We start from the raw sequence: 16,962 nt of genomic DNA, 5'->3' as shown, positions 1-16,962 counted from the left end.
CTGACCTACCTTGAGGTTTATGATTTGGTAACAAATCAGGTAAAAATCTAAATGTTGTGTCATAACACTCCCTTGATTTAATTAGATCTGTATACCCACTAACCCCTATCAGGATATAGTAGGTTATACAAATGTATCGTTGCTTGCTGACCAAAAAAAAGGTTTACAAGTTAGAGATTGCTTCAAACAAAATTTTTCCTAGGTGAGCTTGTTCCACCTAAAGAAGAATGTTTCTGACACACTTTTAAACATTAGAACTGCAAGTTTAAGTCTAGCAAGATTGCGAAGATATCCGACTGCATTGATAATCATGATTATTTCCACCAGGGTTTTCAAACCTGTAGTCTGTTTTAGCTGCCAAAATCAATTTTGTCAAACTGTTTAGACTGGAGAATTCGGGCTGCTTCGATTTTTAACCAATTTCTACGTTGATACTAATTAAAGGGAACTAATTCCGTTTAAAATCTTTCCTCAAACTAGTCTGCCAATTTTTTATTTAGTTACTTCTGGTGGGAAGGAGCACCTTTGCTTTAGCGACACAAATGGGATTTTATTGCAGAACTGTTTGTTCAGATTTTTTTTTTTTTTTTTTTTTGGGGGGCTCGCATTTTGAATATCGTATTCTCAGAAAAAGAAAAGCTTGATTGAGTCCAAGCAATCGTCCTGCTTGTTGTTTTTGCTGTCCAAGTACCTCACCAGACTAGGCCATACAAAACTAGTTCTGTCGTCAAGGTTTAGCTAGAAAATTTTCATCTCGTACAATCTCCAAAATATAGGACCACATCCATACCAAATCAAAACGGTGTCAGGAGCCCCCGAACTCCATCCTTTACATTCTACTGATTCTGATTTTTTGGGATAAATTTCACTTTGCTTTCTTCAATTATGCTCAAATTCCTACATCGATTCTTAAATTTTGAAATAGGACACTTTAGTTTTTAAAGTATAAAATTTATCCCACTTTAGTTCTTAAGGTATAAAAATTTATCCCGCTTTAGTCCCTAATTATAAAATTTGTCCTACTCAAATATAATATCTATCTAACTTTAGTGGGATAATTTCTACATTTTAAGGATTAAAGTGTCTCATTTAAAATTTAGGCACCAAAATGAGAATTTTCGGTACAGTTGAAGGGTACAAAGCTAAATCAACCAAATTTTGTGTGTTTTGGTTTCACTAATTTTCTCCATTTGTGGTATGCAAATGCTCTAATTACAAGAGAATCACTGAATAGAAGGATAATTTCAGTAACCTTCCTTAAGGTTTTTGACAATTGCATTCACCTCTCTTGAAATTTGAATAATTACAGAAACCTTCCCTATAAAGTATACTTTGGTAACAATTGATGATATAAAAAAAACAATGAATGTTCAATGTTACTCCTCTCTAATATGTAAAACAAATTAAATACTAAAAAGTCAATTATTATCACCGTTATCTATTGGGTGAAAATTTCAAGTTAATTTTTTGCAGGAAAATTTAAGCCATATTTTGAAAGCATTCTTTTTTGATACTTTAGACATATTTTTTAGTTAAGTACTTTTTGAAGATACTTATTTTAACAAATGCCTCTCTAATTGGGTGGTTGACTTGTTGTAAATTGATTAATAAATCTAGTAAAAAATTAGAAATAAAGTGTAATGTACTAAATTAGATGACATTAGAGTTTTAGGATCAAGAAGCATTGCCAAAAAAGAATTATTGTTTTTTTAAAAAACCTATTTTCACTTAATATTTTTAAAGTTTGTAAAGGCTATCATTGTCTTTCATAGTATCAAGGGAGATAACTGATAAGTGCAATTTTCAAATCTTAGGGGAGGTGGCCACAATTGTTCGAAACCTCATGGGAGGTTTCTGAAATTATACCTTAAATAAATTCCCTTGCTGTTCTTTCTTTCTCTCGCCTAACAAATCAGTGCCTTACACTTCATTTCTTTTGCTTTTTGGGGTGTTTTATTCGTGCTTCATTACGTATTTCTCTATTTGACACGGACATAGCTAAGATAACTCCCTCTTACAAACAAAACTAGGGTTTCCAAGATTCCTCCCTAAACTCCAAATCCCTAGCTGAAAAGCCTTGCAATAATGGGGTTTCACTTGGTTCTAGTAGCAAAGCTCAAACTCTTGAGCGCAGGTCATCACATGTGCCTAAGCACTCCAATAATGGCCAGCTTAGTAGGCCCTTTTTTGATCAAGTTCATCTTCACTACTTTCAAACCTCTTCATCAGGTTTTCATCAATGCAGCCTATGCTTCCAGATTGTTCATTTTTCAGATGGGCCAGATAACCTTCAGTTCCCAGCCACCAGGATTCACTAACGGCGCCAACACCAGGTGGCAGCGGGCTCTGCGGTTGGTGAGCGAGAGATTGATTCTTGCTCGGCAGTCGCAGACCACAGATTCTGAAGAGGAGAGTATCCGTGCTATCTCAGCTCTAGCCCTCTAAGCTCTCAGACAGGTGTCTTGAAAAATCTCTTATTAACTTGTAAGTAGTTTAGTACCCAAGTTCTTCTTGCTTTTGTGCTGGTATTATGACGTTAGATTTACATAATTCTACAATTGTATCATTTCTACTATGTACTTATATGGATTATTATAAGTATTATTATTTTTGGTTATGATCTAGAACAACAAATAATGACATATATGTGAAAAAAAGTTTTTTAATAAACTTAATACAATACAAAACAGATGAAATTACTCGTGCTTTTTGCAATCCTTCATGTAGCACAACGAGATAATTTCTTGTACAGCTTCAATTAAAAAAAAATCTTGTACTGCATTAATTTTTCCATCGAATAGGAATCATATGTATGTGTCCCACATAAGTTATAACCCTTTACAACATGAGGCGAAACGAAACTTCGTGATACATGGTTTAACGTAGATAATTTGGATCTTTGTTGGACAACCAGACAATATTATCCCAAACGGAAATTTCTTAGTACATGTTTTGTCTTATTGAATTTGTGGACAAGCAAAGTTTGGAAGACTTGTAAAGTTCATGCCTTATGGAAAACTAATCTTGAGAGAGCATTAGATTTGTGGGAATGAATTTCCATTTTACTTCTTTCTTTCTCCAGCTGCATGCTGCATAGAAATGTATATATACTACGTTTTAGAAATTGATGAATGACTGATTTATTGGCCAGTGTGCATATGATTAATTTCCTAGAAACCAATCTAAACGAAATGCTGCTCCATATTGAAGTTTAGATAACACAGGAGAGGGTAATGATTGCAAACGTAGAACTGGGAAAATGCTACATTGGCCCCAATAGCACAAAGCTTAGATTGTCTAGGTGTCTAAAACATGAAATCATTCTTCAAATTTAGATGGTGTTCCTGCTGCATCGTTGGAGCATTGTCCGATTTCTAGAAGAGGGAGGGCAGGATTATACATCGTTTTGAGGAGCTAATGAAGCATCATATTGTTGTTGAAGTTCTGCCTTATTTATGTGCTTAAGAGTACATGTTGGATCCTTATCGTGCTGTTGCTTCCCAATTTAATAGTAAATAACAAATTAAGAAAGAATGTCCACCAAGCACAATAAGCTTAATTAAGTCATCAAGAACCTGATTTGGCATAACTTTATGGCGCTTTAATTAATCTCCTTTTAAGGATAAAGAATAAAGGTGTATGGACTTTTTTTAGTCTTTTCAAGAAAAGCTTTTTGTGCACAAGCATGTTGCGATACTGAAAGAAATCCCTTTACAAACGTTGTTTATGAATTTTTGTGACATTGAAAATCCTTTTACAAGCGTTGTTTATGAATTAGTTATATCTAGAATAATGCTTTTTATAAATTTGTTTTCTCTCTCCAACTTGAACTTCTTTGGTGTGTGGATGAATTCTCCAACTTGAAGTTTCAATAACTATATTTTGCAGGTGGATTTTCCTTCTTTGAGGATCAACACAAAGAACAAATTCATGAGTGCTATATGAAACAGGTTTGTATAACTGGTATGCAATTGGTGAAGAGATGGTTATGTGTTAGTATTTATAAAAATTGTCATTCAAACTTGGAAAGTGTCCGATGTAAAATAAATGTGAGCATGTATTTATAAAGTAGCTACTGCATTGCATGCATGGTGCAATTCACCACTAAGACAGAATAGGATGAAACATATTCGATTTAGGGCATTTATTTTTCAAATGAATCTATCATTATACTCGAGATTTGGACCGTAAATTATACCATACCCACCTAGTCAACCCTGCATCTGTTGAGTCTCATATGCTATAGGGTTTGGCAGATTCAAGGGCATGCATGATATTAAATACTCATCATTGCATATCTGTCTTTGTGATATACTCCCTCCCTTTTTGTATAACTGACGTTTAAGGTTTTTCACACCAATTAAGAAAAGTTTTTTATTGCTTAAATTTGTACACTACTTTTCTTTTGTACCCTCATTAATTACTAAGGTTTTTACAAAGAGAGAAGCAATAATTACTAGAAGTAGTAATTAAGAACCCTGTATTGGAGAAGAGAGATAAAAGGGTAAAATTGTGAAAAAATAATTAATACTGTATGGGGATAATAAAACGACAGATAAAAATATACTAGAGCAAATTTCTTAAACGTCAATTATAAAAAAAGGATGGGAGTATTTGCGAAATTTAATATGGAGAATAAAGGTGATAATCATATGCATGTCGATCTGCACAAAGAAGGTAACGCGAAGTTGGAGCTAGGTGATGTTATGCACGGGGAAAAAGAAAATTGGTCAACAATTAATGATTGAGATATTGATTTTTGGGCACAAGTTTACATGCACATAGGATATAGAATTGATTGAGTTTCTAGCAAAAAGTTGACGAAACCTTTTAGAGCTCCTTGATTCTTTACCCATCCCATCCAAAAAAAAAAAAAAAACCATAATTTTTCTAAAGCTGATCAACGTCCTTAGTGCCAAAAAACGTTAGGGAAAGATGTAACAATTATATTTTGATCTCCTGCACATATTTTATGGTTGAATTTTTTTTTGGTAAAAATTGACAACATCATTGTGGAAATCAGATTGCATGGGGATTATTGAATCTTTTAATGAGTTAATCTTTGTGGCAACTGAATTGTGTACATATATCGACGAGTGTATAATACCCACACTAGGCAATCATTGGAAAGAATTGTCTACACTTTTCATTGATTAGTAATCGAAACAATTGAATCTTGATTTTGTGCTGATTCGGGAAACATCAAAGAAAGTGCCACTTTGTTCTGGATAGTCTTACACGGTACGTACTTTAATATGCCTCGTAGGAAAAGAAAAATGTCATGTATGTGCCATATATTTTTGAAGCTTGCGCATTTTGGAGGAGATTATATGTCATATGATAGATAAGGTCCATTTTCAGTAGGCTTGAATAACAAGAAATAAAATACACAAAGAGCTAAGTCTGGAAAAATTTTCCTATTATTTGCCATTTTATTTTGGCATCTTTCCAAACTATGTCACATTTTTGTCTCACATAAACGAATCATACAAGTTATTACAATTAAATAATTTGCAAAAAAGAAAAAAGAAAATCCAAAGGCAACTTTTATTTTTTTTTATTATTTTTTGGATGGTAACTAAAAACACAATTCAAACCTTTTTTTTTAATAAAAACTAGGGGGAAAAGCCCACGCAAAGCGTGGGAGTTTAGTGCCTATAATTAAAAACAGTTGATAATTATTATTTGGTATTTTCTAGTATAAGAATTGAAGTATTACAATTTTATTATGTGATATTAAATAAAAAAAATCATAAGTTATATATTGAGTTAAAAAATATAATATGCAATAAAACATAATTATAAGATATGATCAACTACTTTGCATCTAACCTAGTATAATAAAAGACCTATTTATATCTGCTCATGCATTTTAGAGATATTAAAATTTGTTATTTAGTTTGAATTTGATCCTGATATGAGGGCAATCCACCACATTATCTTGTCATATAAATGAGATTTGAACAATTAACATATTTGAAGAAATCATTGCTAGCGGAATTTCGGTTCTTGCAAGCCAAATTCTTGAATTTATATTGATTTCAAGGACAAATATCATCACGAGGCCTTCACATTGAGCAACCAATTAATTATAATTTATTGTATGATTTAGAACATATAGCAAAGTATCTCCTTCTCGATAGGGATTACAATCACGAAATATCAGTTTTGTGTTAGTTGCAAAGATATACAACAACTAACATGCCAATTTAGAGGAATAATTACCTCTAAAAAGTACTAAAGCATCTTAATCCACTCAATTCAAGAAAAACAATTAAAAGTAATGAGGTATATACTTTAGATTTGTAGCCAAATAGTTTTAAGTAGATAGTTAAACATATTGACAAATCAGATGACGTGAAAAATTGTCCAAATGGAATAGTCAATAAAGTAGCAAATGATTTGAAAATTACTCTAACTAATAGTTAAAACAACAAAAGAAGTAGATGCAATCTATAAATGGGAAAATTTATGATGATAAACTTAATGTAAACCATAAATAACAATTAACAAATGTAGTCTCTTCCTTATCAAGCTTGTCTAACATGGACAATTGAATTAAAATACTAAAAATTATTGCACATACAACTTGCAATATTACAAAATTTTTATAACCAAAAAGTAGATTGGTTAAAGAAAACATACCTATTGAAAAAGGTGTCATAAAATGGGGAAAAGGAGTAGCTAATATAGCAACGTCCGAATTCAATATACTGCATGATTGTGGTGGAACAAAACCTATAAGTAAATGAAATGAATTTGAATAGATGAGGTTCCTATGGTAACGGCCAACTTCTCTACTAATTGACATTAATTGTGTCTTAACATCTATATATTATAACTTTGCAAATAACTGATGAGAAAGGCTTTAAGAAATTAAAAGACTTAAATGTTAATACAATTAAATGATTAGAAGGGTTTTTATGTAATTTCACTAAAACACAAGCTGAATTCAGTTGTACCCAATGTTTAATCGGATATCAAACACTGTCACATATCAAACTTACCCCTAGCTTTAAATGTTTAAAAGGACATCCAAGTAATTACAACAAAACTAAATTAGTTATAATGACTCATATTCAATACTCTAATTGCATTTCAAACACCTTTACATTTCCAAAAAAGCCCCACCCTTGCGGTTGAAATTTACAATTAAATGATTAGAAGGGTTTTTATGTAATTTCACTAAAACACAAGTTGAATTCAGTTGTACCCAATGTTTAATCGGATATCAAACACTGTCACATGTCAAATTTACCCCTAGTTTTAAATGTTTAAAAGAACATCCAAGTAATTACAACAAAACTAAATTAGTTATAATGACTCATATTCAATACTCTAATTGCACTTCAAACACTTTCATATTTCCAAAAAAGCCCCACCCTTGCGGTTGAAATTCAAGATCTAAACTCATTCTTATATAGTATAAGGAAATCCATACGGGCAACTTTACTATTTTTTTCGTTTAAATGCCATGACACCGTGACTATCATCATTCCCACAGGAAAAAAAATTAGTTCACATCATAAGCCGAAGGTAAGAATGCGCTTGGCCCAAACAACTGCACGGAGCTTCTTAAAGTTGAATTGTTGTTGAACGAATATGACATGGTGAGATCAGTCTGAGTTCAGGCCTCTAGAGATAAAGTATTGGGCTCCGTCTTTCATTATCCCAAATTCTCCACGCGATGGACTTGAACCGTGTATCATGGGTCCGTTTTGATTCCTTATTTTTGCTTTTGTTTTTGCAAAACTATTTTTCACATTCCAAATGCTACAGTAAATATGTATTTTCAAAATAACTCCAAAAACATTATATCCAAACATTATATCAAAAACAACTCCATATGTATATTTCAATTTGTATATTTCAATTATGTATATTATATATATTATATTAATATAAATTGAAATATACAAATTGAAAATTATATATTTATATATTATATATTATATAAATATTTATATACATTAATATTATACATAATATTGTATATTATACATAATATAATATAATATATGTAATATGTAATATTGTATGCATAAATGTATAAATATTTATACATAATATATTATGTACATTATATTATAATATATACATTATTAATGTATAATATTATTATGTACATTATTGTGTATAATAATGTTATGTATAATATATAATATACATAACATGTAATGATGTATAAATGTATATTATGTATAATATATTATATATATACAATATTATGTATATTATACAAATTAAAAATTAAAAATTATATATTATATAAATATTTATATAACAAAATATACAATAAATATTACAAATTGAAATATTATATAAACACCATATTTATAATATTATAATATTTATAATTAATATTAATGTATATTATATATATTAAATATTTATATATTAAACATTTATATAAATGTACATTTATACATAATATATATTAATGTATATTTATAATATATATTTATATTATGTATTATATATAATATAATACAGTTATAATACATTTACACATTTATATTAATAAACACAATATTAATTTTACATTTATACATAATATTAATACATTTATACATTTATATTAATTATATTAATACATTTATACATAATATTAATATATATTTATAATATAGTAATTTATACATTTATACAATATTCGTTTATAATTTATACATTTATAATAATATACACTTATACATTTATAAATATATTTATATTATGTATTATATATAACATAATACATTTATATATTTTTATATAAATATATAAATATATTTATTTATAAATATTTATAAATGTATTATAAATGCATAAATGTATATAAATATAAAAATATAAAAATTATAAATTATAAAAATACTCAAAAATATGTTTTAAAAATACCTCTAAAGATAATCCAAAAAACATCTACAGTAAAAGTTTTTCATATAGTTTTTGAAAAATAACCCTAAAAACAGCTAATCCAAACGGAGCCCATAGCTTTTGTCAAATTGCTGTTATAAAAAGAAAGGAAGACAGAAAGAAAAAAGCTTTCTCAAATTGAAACATAATCTTCGTGCCTACATTTCTTTCATTTTAACTGAGGAATTTAATAGCAATACTTTCAAACGATGAATTCATTTTGCAAAATTAGGATGCATGTACTTTAATAAAGATGGAAACATACGGTTGATACTTATTGTTTCAAATTTAGATACTTGCGAATCTCGTAATTTTAATGACAAAAGATTCCTAATTCAGAGAAATTCTCGGAGGCTTATTTTTTTTTAAATGCTTGCAATTGGAAGATTCTAACCATATACAGATGTAAATGTAGATGGTAGTGACACGCAACGGATTTTTTGTCCCACATTCTGTGTCACTTTTTATTATATTGCTATTTTTTCTCCTACATAAACATCATGTTTTAGCTCTTTTTTGTTTCCTTAAAATCCAATAACTATTAATGGAGTAAAAAATAAATACAGCAGTTTCAAAAAATCAATATATAATAGAAAATTAAAAAATATAGCAAAAAATTCATAAAAAGTCTCATTTTTTATGCATTTTGATTTTTTGAGTTTGTTAAATTTTGTGTATTACTCAATTAATAGTTATTGGATCTTAAGGAAACAAAAAAGAGTTAAAACATGATGTTTATGTAGGAGAAATAGTAATATAATAAAAAGTGGGATAGAGTGTGACACAGAGTGTGGGACAGAAGATCCGTTGCGTGTCACTACCCTCTTTATCATAGTGATATGTTTAGTGGGTACTTCTAATCCCCTCCTCTCTACCCGCTTCTTAAATCCCATCCTTTCTAGTAGAAATTTTTTTTTTTTTGAAAAAAGGCACTTGTTTAAGATATAATTATGTATTAATTTTTTTTGAGAAATAAAGTTAATTAAAATAGTATATAAATGTAATGATAGATAATAATTGTTAGTTTGTGCACACGCATAGTATAAGCTGGGTGTGATATAGGTGCATTAACGAATACTCACAGAGAAACATTTTTTAACATCAATCAGTTCTCCTCAAAACAAAAAATGCTAAGGTTACATCTTTGTTAGCAATTTCTAAAAAAATTCGTAGGAATTCATTTGTTCTAAAATGCATGAACATTCTTCATTTTTTTCCTCTTTAATTTTCAACATAACGAATGGAAAATTTGAACCATGATAGCTACAAAGTCAACCCCAACCCTTTTACCAAATATCGTTAATGAAAAGTAAGAAGATTATGATCCACCGACCTAACGCAGCGCTTGCAGTAATTAAGTACTATTACGTAAATGACCTTTGTCTAACTTATAGATCAAAAATATTATAAAGGAGAAATGATCACCAACTGTCTGGTTTTCGTTTTTTTTAGGTCAACGCCGTGTTTTAGCTGTACCTTCAGTCCATCGTACGATGAAAATTCTGCACAAAACAAAAAGTAGAAGTGTCTCTGTAGCATTTGAGATTCCACCTTCACCAGCAGCCATTTGGAGTATCAGAATTCAGAATCCATTTGAACTTGTTGTAAAACATCATACTGACGAGTGAGATCATACCTCCCGAACTAATTAAACATTAGCATGTCCCATTCAGGGAAGGTATAAGTGGTACACGACACAAATCATGCTGCTGCTGGTTTGCTAGAGAGAAATATTCTTTTCTGTGGCTGCATTAAAAAAAAGAATTGATTGTCACTATCTAGGAAGAAAAGAATGGTGTACAACATCATCTGAGATGACCAAGAAATTAGTTTAGGAAAAGAAACAATCTGGAGATCACTAGGGGACTTTTACGTTAGCTTGTAATGCATTAACTGTGTTTTAAAATCAAAAGCATTCATGAGATGCTCCTCCATTTTGTACCTTCAGATTTAGACCATCTCTAGCACAAACAGTTGTTATAAAGCATTTTATACTAATATCAGGTTTTGATTAATGAAGCTAGGCATGCTTCTGATGAACGCAATAGACCAATGAAAATTAATGTTTTTACAGTATAATATTGACCAAGAAAATTCTCCCCGTGAGACCAAATGGGAGGGGAGTTACAACTAGATCCAATCCCCTATACCACCTCTCTAGTGCAGGCTTATCAGGCTAGACTCATTAGGATTTGGCTCCTCTCCAATAAATTCTCTCTCTATTTCCTGCAACGCACATTTGGATGGATGATACGTGTCTTCATTTAGTAGGAGGGAATATGATCATTTTAAGTTTGACTAATCTTAACTCTTGTTAATAAATGAAAATACATGTCATGTATTCAGATATGTATCATGAAAAATAAAGAAAAAATTCACCGGAGAGAATCCAAATCCGACTCATTAAGCATCAATTGAATCTGCAGGTTAGTGGTATTAACCAAAAATGACTATCTGAGTGCTCTTTCTATTTTCTACAATGCATATTTGGATGGATGATACGTGTCTTCATTTACTAGGAGGGGACATGATCATTTTAAGTTTGACTAATCTTAACTCTTGTTAATAAATAAAAATACATGTCATGTATTCAGATGTGTATCATGAAAAATGAAGAGAAAATTTGCCTGAGAGAATCCAAATCCGACTCATTAAGCATCGATTGAAGTTGGTTAGTGGTATTAACCAATAAGGTAAGAGGGATTGTAAGCATTAAAAAAAAAGGCCTTATTATTCTAGTAAACCAAAACCCTAAATGTGAAAAAGATTCTAGCAGCTCTAACAAAATGTCAAATAGAAGTAGTACGTAAACATTGGATTCGAGCAATCCTTTTTCTAAGAAAACTAACTTGAACTTTCACACCTTCAATAGTGTAAAGAAAGTTGTCCTTCATCATTGGAGCTATAATTAAGACAAAAGTGGACTACAACAACAAAGAAATCCTGAGAATTAGCATGATCAACCATACAGAGAGCATGATGCTTTGCTTTGCTTTGCTACGAAGTAAATGGTAAACGCCAAAAGTTGTGCTACAATGGTTGTAACGATGACGATTATTTCTTGCATGAGGAGTAAAATATTCTTGCTAAACATGATCATTCTTTTCAAGAAATGTATATTTACTATCTGAGTCATGTGAGAGAACTTAAGCATCCGCTAGCCCATGATATTTATTGGAAATCCTTTCGAAAACCGATGTAAACGCATCCCTTAGCATGTTGCCCAATTACTAATGTTGAATTATACAATGAAAACTATAAAGCACCATACTAATCCGAAGTTGAAACTCACACGATTTTATGACTGAGAAATTTATTTCTTGTTAAGGCATGCTTTCTTTTTTTTCTTTTTCAAGGCCATGTGAAGCCATGTTTTTCTTCAAATAAAAGGGGGCAAAAAAACAATTTCCAGCCTTAATAGATATATCACTGCAAAACTTAATGACTCGTGTACCGCAAAAATATAATAAACGTCTTCACCGAGACTTGTGTGGTTGGTTCACAAGTGGATTGATTAGCTTCAATTTAATGACTAACTTTCTTATTCTCTTAGAACATCTATACGATGAATATCTTTCTTCCAAAACTTTACTACTCGGGTTGTTGTACGTTAGTGTGCACATCTACGCAAGGGTGCAATGTGATTTTGTCCTTAGGCGTCAAGGATAATATCAGAACCAGCCGTTAATGTTTGCAAATATCGTACCGTATACAAATATCTAGTAGTACTTTACGACATTAAATTGACTTGGGATGCCTTTGCAAGTTGCAACAATTGGGAAAAGGCCGTCTACTGTGAGACAAGCAGAATTAAGATGGCATTATCATGCGAATTTAGTTAGTAGAATATACTTGCTGATTGCCTCATGATGATAAGCTCCAAGTGCCTCGCCTTGCAATCTTCGCATTTCTTGAACTAAGAATTTTCTTGTTCATGTATGTGCTTTTTTTTTTTTTTTTATGTATCTGCTTAGATGCCAACTCTTGTTATTCCGCTGATAACTAGATTTTAGAGCTTCAATTCAGATTCAGATCCCAATCCAAGCATTAATGCCGGCATTTAACTTGGAGGATAGGGAAATGTAAGTGGAAAAGCAGGATAGTAGTGGGAATGGAACCCTCTTATTTCCTTGTATCCAAGTCATGGAGACGTAGAAATGAAAAAACCCAACTAAATCTTTGGCAGAAAATTTATCATTTCAAACTACAACTATTCGTTGTCATTTTTTGGTTGGGATCGTAAATGCTGGTTAATAATTTACCAACGAATGAAAATGAAAAGCCATAATCTGCTCCACCATTGCAGGAGGAAATATATATGTAAAAAAACAACACACACACACACACATCGTACGAGGATACTAACGACAATTTCACCCCAATGATCACCAGATACTACCTTTTACAAATGCTTTGACAATATATCTTGTTCTAAGTTACAGATTGTTTAATAGTATTCTTTTTATATAATAAATATTAGGGGTAATTTCAAAAACCTTCCCTGAGATTTCTATCACTTTCACTGATCTCCTATAAGGTTTCGAAAATAACACTAATCTTCTCTAGACTTAAGCTTTTGATAATAGAATCAGTTCCAGTCAGAAAGATACTATTAGAATGTATTTTGACGTGTGAGATGATCACTTTGTTCCATATATGCCCTTTTCTAATTGTTCTCAAGTTGCTAATTATCCTCTCAAGTTGTATTAGTAATGAATGAAACAATTAATAAAAGTTAAGGGATATAATTAAAATTCAAAAAGCTGCACCAGCAACAACCTGAAGCAACAGTGATATTTGCAACAATTAGTGCAAACTACAGAGATCATATTTTTTGTCCTTTACAACTACATATAAAGGACACAACTAGCTCTAAAAAGCTATCAAATTATCGGTATAAGCATCTAAATCTAGGGTAAAAAAATTAATCTTTCCATTATAGTTGGCAAGGTGAAAATAAAGTATTGATGCATAAAACATATAGGTATTAGTCAACAAATCAGTAACAAAGGCATGAATTAGTTTTGTCTTAACACAAGATTCAACAAATTACAGGCCAGTCAAAAAATCCTTCTACGTAAATTATATAAGGTTGTCTATCCTTATTGTTGTCAAATCATGTTAATCACAAAAATAGTGCCATCTTAGGGTAGCAACCCTTATTCTGGTGTAATTAGTTAATCTCATTTATTTAGTGCCCTAACCTTTTTTTTGTCAAATATCCATTTATAATAAAAGCATATGTCTTAGGGCAAAGTAGCACTTTAACTACATCTTATATATGTAATGCGGTTCAAATTTCTGACATGGGAGATTAGTATAATTTTCAAAACCTTAGGAAAAATTAGTGAAAGTTTTAGAAAGGGAAAATCGTCCAAAACGTCCTTCACATTTTATAAAATAACTTTTTTCGTCCCTCACTTTTAAAAGTGTAATTTTATGTCCCTTACATATTCATATCGGTCAAATTTAGTCCCTAACTAAGTTTCCGATCATTTTTTGGCCGGAATCCATCATGTGCAAGGCACATGATCATTTTTGAAGGGTGAATTTATCAAATTATATTTTACATAATTTGATCTATAGTCCTCCAAATTTTATAAAATAAATTTTTTCGTCCCTCACATTTTATAAAATAATTTTTTTCATCCCTCACATTTCACAAAATGAATTTCTCCATCCCTTACATTTCAAAAAATGAATTTTTTATTTCTCACTAATTATGTGTGTGAATACATTTTTTTAAACACATGTATATGTCTATTTGATTTTATTTAATAATAATAGCATAAACACATGTATGTAATTGGGCCCAACTTGTGGGCTATTTTCTCTTTTTGTATGATTATGACTTATATTTACCAATAGAACCTTAATTTGCATATTCTTATTGTATTTTGACCGAAAATAGCTTTATTGGCCAACTTGACAATGAATGCAAGATTTTTTACTAGCTAATACCAGATGAAATTAAATGATTACGTATAATATATGGTATTCATATTGTTAAGTGAAATCAAATAGACATATACATATATTTATTCTATTCGTATTATTAAGCAAAATCAAATAGACATATATATGTGTTTAAATAAAATGTATTTACACACATATATATTTATTTTGGGGTTTCCCTTACACACATAATTAATGAGGGATGAAAATATTCATTTTTTAAAATGTGAGGAATGGAGAAATTCATTTTGTGAGATGTGAGGGATGAAAAAATCATTTTATAAAATGTGAGGGTCGAAAAAATTTGTTTTATAAAATGTGGATAACTATAGATTAGATTGTATAAAATATAATTTGACAAATTTATCCTTAAAAAATGATCACGTGCCTTGCACGTGATGGATTCCGGCCAAAAAATGATCGGAAACTTAGTTAGGGACTAAATTTAATCGATGTAAAAAGTGAGGGACGAAAAAAGTCATTCTATAAAAAAGTCAATTTTGGACGATTTTTTCTTTTAGAAACTGCAAGGGAGGTTTCTGAATTTGTCCCTAAATATTAAAAATATGAGAATGAAACTATTTTGCGCGTTTTGTGACCAAGGCGTATTTGCCAATTCTCTCACACCAGTCTGTGCCTCCCCCGTGTTTTGCAACTTTGGAAGTATTCAAGCTGCTGGTGAAGGTACGCTCTGTACTGCATAGCATGTAAATTTGACATAATCAATGGAGGCCTCACAATTGTGACCTGGCCACTTGCCTTAGTCCCAAAATACAAGTAGTAGTTAAAACAAAGGTCAATTGCTTCGCCCAATAATTAATTATAGTACTGCCGTAGATGTTATACGGACGGTTGATACTTCAAATACGGCTACGCTTGAACAGTAGTTTATAGCTTGTTTAATTCTAAGTTGACAACCCAAGAGTAGGACCTTAGAAAATTTCCTGCTTTCAAGTACCCTCATTGATGGTTGTACCATGGTGGAAATGTGGTACTTAAATACTAATGCAATTTGTTTTACTTCCTGATGTTTCCGTACAAGACCAGTTTAAAGAGAACTTTTAATGCGGAAAGCTGCTGGGTTCACCAAAATACAGTACTAGTAAGCAGAAACATTTAACGGTGTAATTGACTACCATGAAACTAACCATTGGACTTTGGTCCAATTATTACAGTATTATTATATATTGGCGGAGAGCATGCGCGGTTGCACTCCCTCAATTTTTTGAAAATTTTAAAATAGTCTTTAAAAATTTTAGAAATTATTGTATTATCTCGCTGTTGCCCCCTCTAAATTTTGGGAGTGTTTACTCTAACCTCATAATTGCCCCCACCCCCTCCCAAAAAAATTATTGAAATCTTTACAATTGTCCTCTCCATTGTCACAATGCTGAACCTTGAGCCAAATTATATTACATGATGCTATTTTTTCCCTTTCCATTAAATGTAATTTTTTTTTTTGGCAAGCAAATGATATTTATTTAGTATTTGACTTTTGTTACATGTCCATTTCATACGAATTACAAGCCACCCAAACATTCATTTGACAATTCAACTACATACAAATTATTTGTCAATTGTATACGTTAATTAGAATAGACATCTTGTATTCTTATGCATAATTTTGTACCATTGGATAAGATGTAAAGTAATGAATCTCAAGTTGCATGTTTACTATAACAAAATATTAGTTATTCCAAAAACCTACATAGCACTTATTGTTAGTCTAAACGAGTATTATTGCACCCCTTAAATAAAGGTCCTAGCTTTTATTTCCGCATTTTTTAGTTATTTCAAAAATCTAGTTAAGTATACAGATCTAACTAGATTAAATGGTACTCTGACACTTTTTTTTATTTTATTTTTTCATTGTAAATGGGGTTTGAACTTTCGAAGTACAGCAAGAAAAAAAAAAAAACCCTTTTTGATAGCTTCTCTTTCAAAGCTTATAGGTTTCTTTCACTACTTTCCAAATTGTAGACGGTGCGGACATGTCTACTAAACGTGTTCCAGCATTGATCATGCGGAAAGGACCAGATACCACTTGTCAATAACTCAAGCACGGAAAACCTTCGGTGTTTGACCCACGAAGAACGGAAACGCCAATTC

At 30.8% G+C, this 16,962-nt stretch overlaps 1 long non-coding RNA gene across 1 annotated transcript; it reads left to right on the top strand.

Annotated features, from left to right (window-relative positions):
- The first annotated feature begins 1,925 nt into the window (after positions 1 to 1,925).
- LOC113706455 (uncharacterized) lies at positions 1,926 to 4,192 on the top strand. The gene is made up of 2 exons (XR_003452019.2): positions 1,926 to 2,484; positions 3,889 to 4,192. It is a non-coding gene; the product is annotated as an uncharacterized lncRNA (long non-coding RNA).
- The last annotated feature ends 12,770 nt before the right edge of the window (positions 4,193 to 16,962 follow it).

This window comes from Coffea arabica, chromosome 8c (assembly GCF_036785885.1).
Source record: "Coffea arabica cultivar ET-39 chromosome 8c, Coffea Arabica ET-39 HiFi, whole genome shotgun sequence".
NCBI lineage: Eukaryota > Viridiplantae > Streptophyta > Magnoliopsida > Gentianales > Rubiaceae > Coffea > Coffea arabica.
The sequence above is the reverse complement of the archived record's forward strand: the minus strand, read 5'-3'. Positions and strand labels throughout refer to the sequence as shown.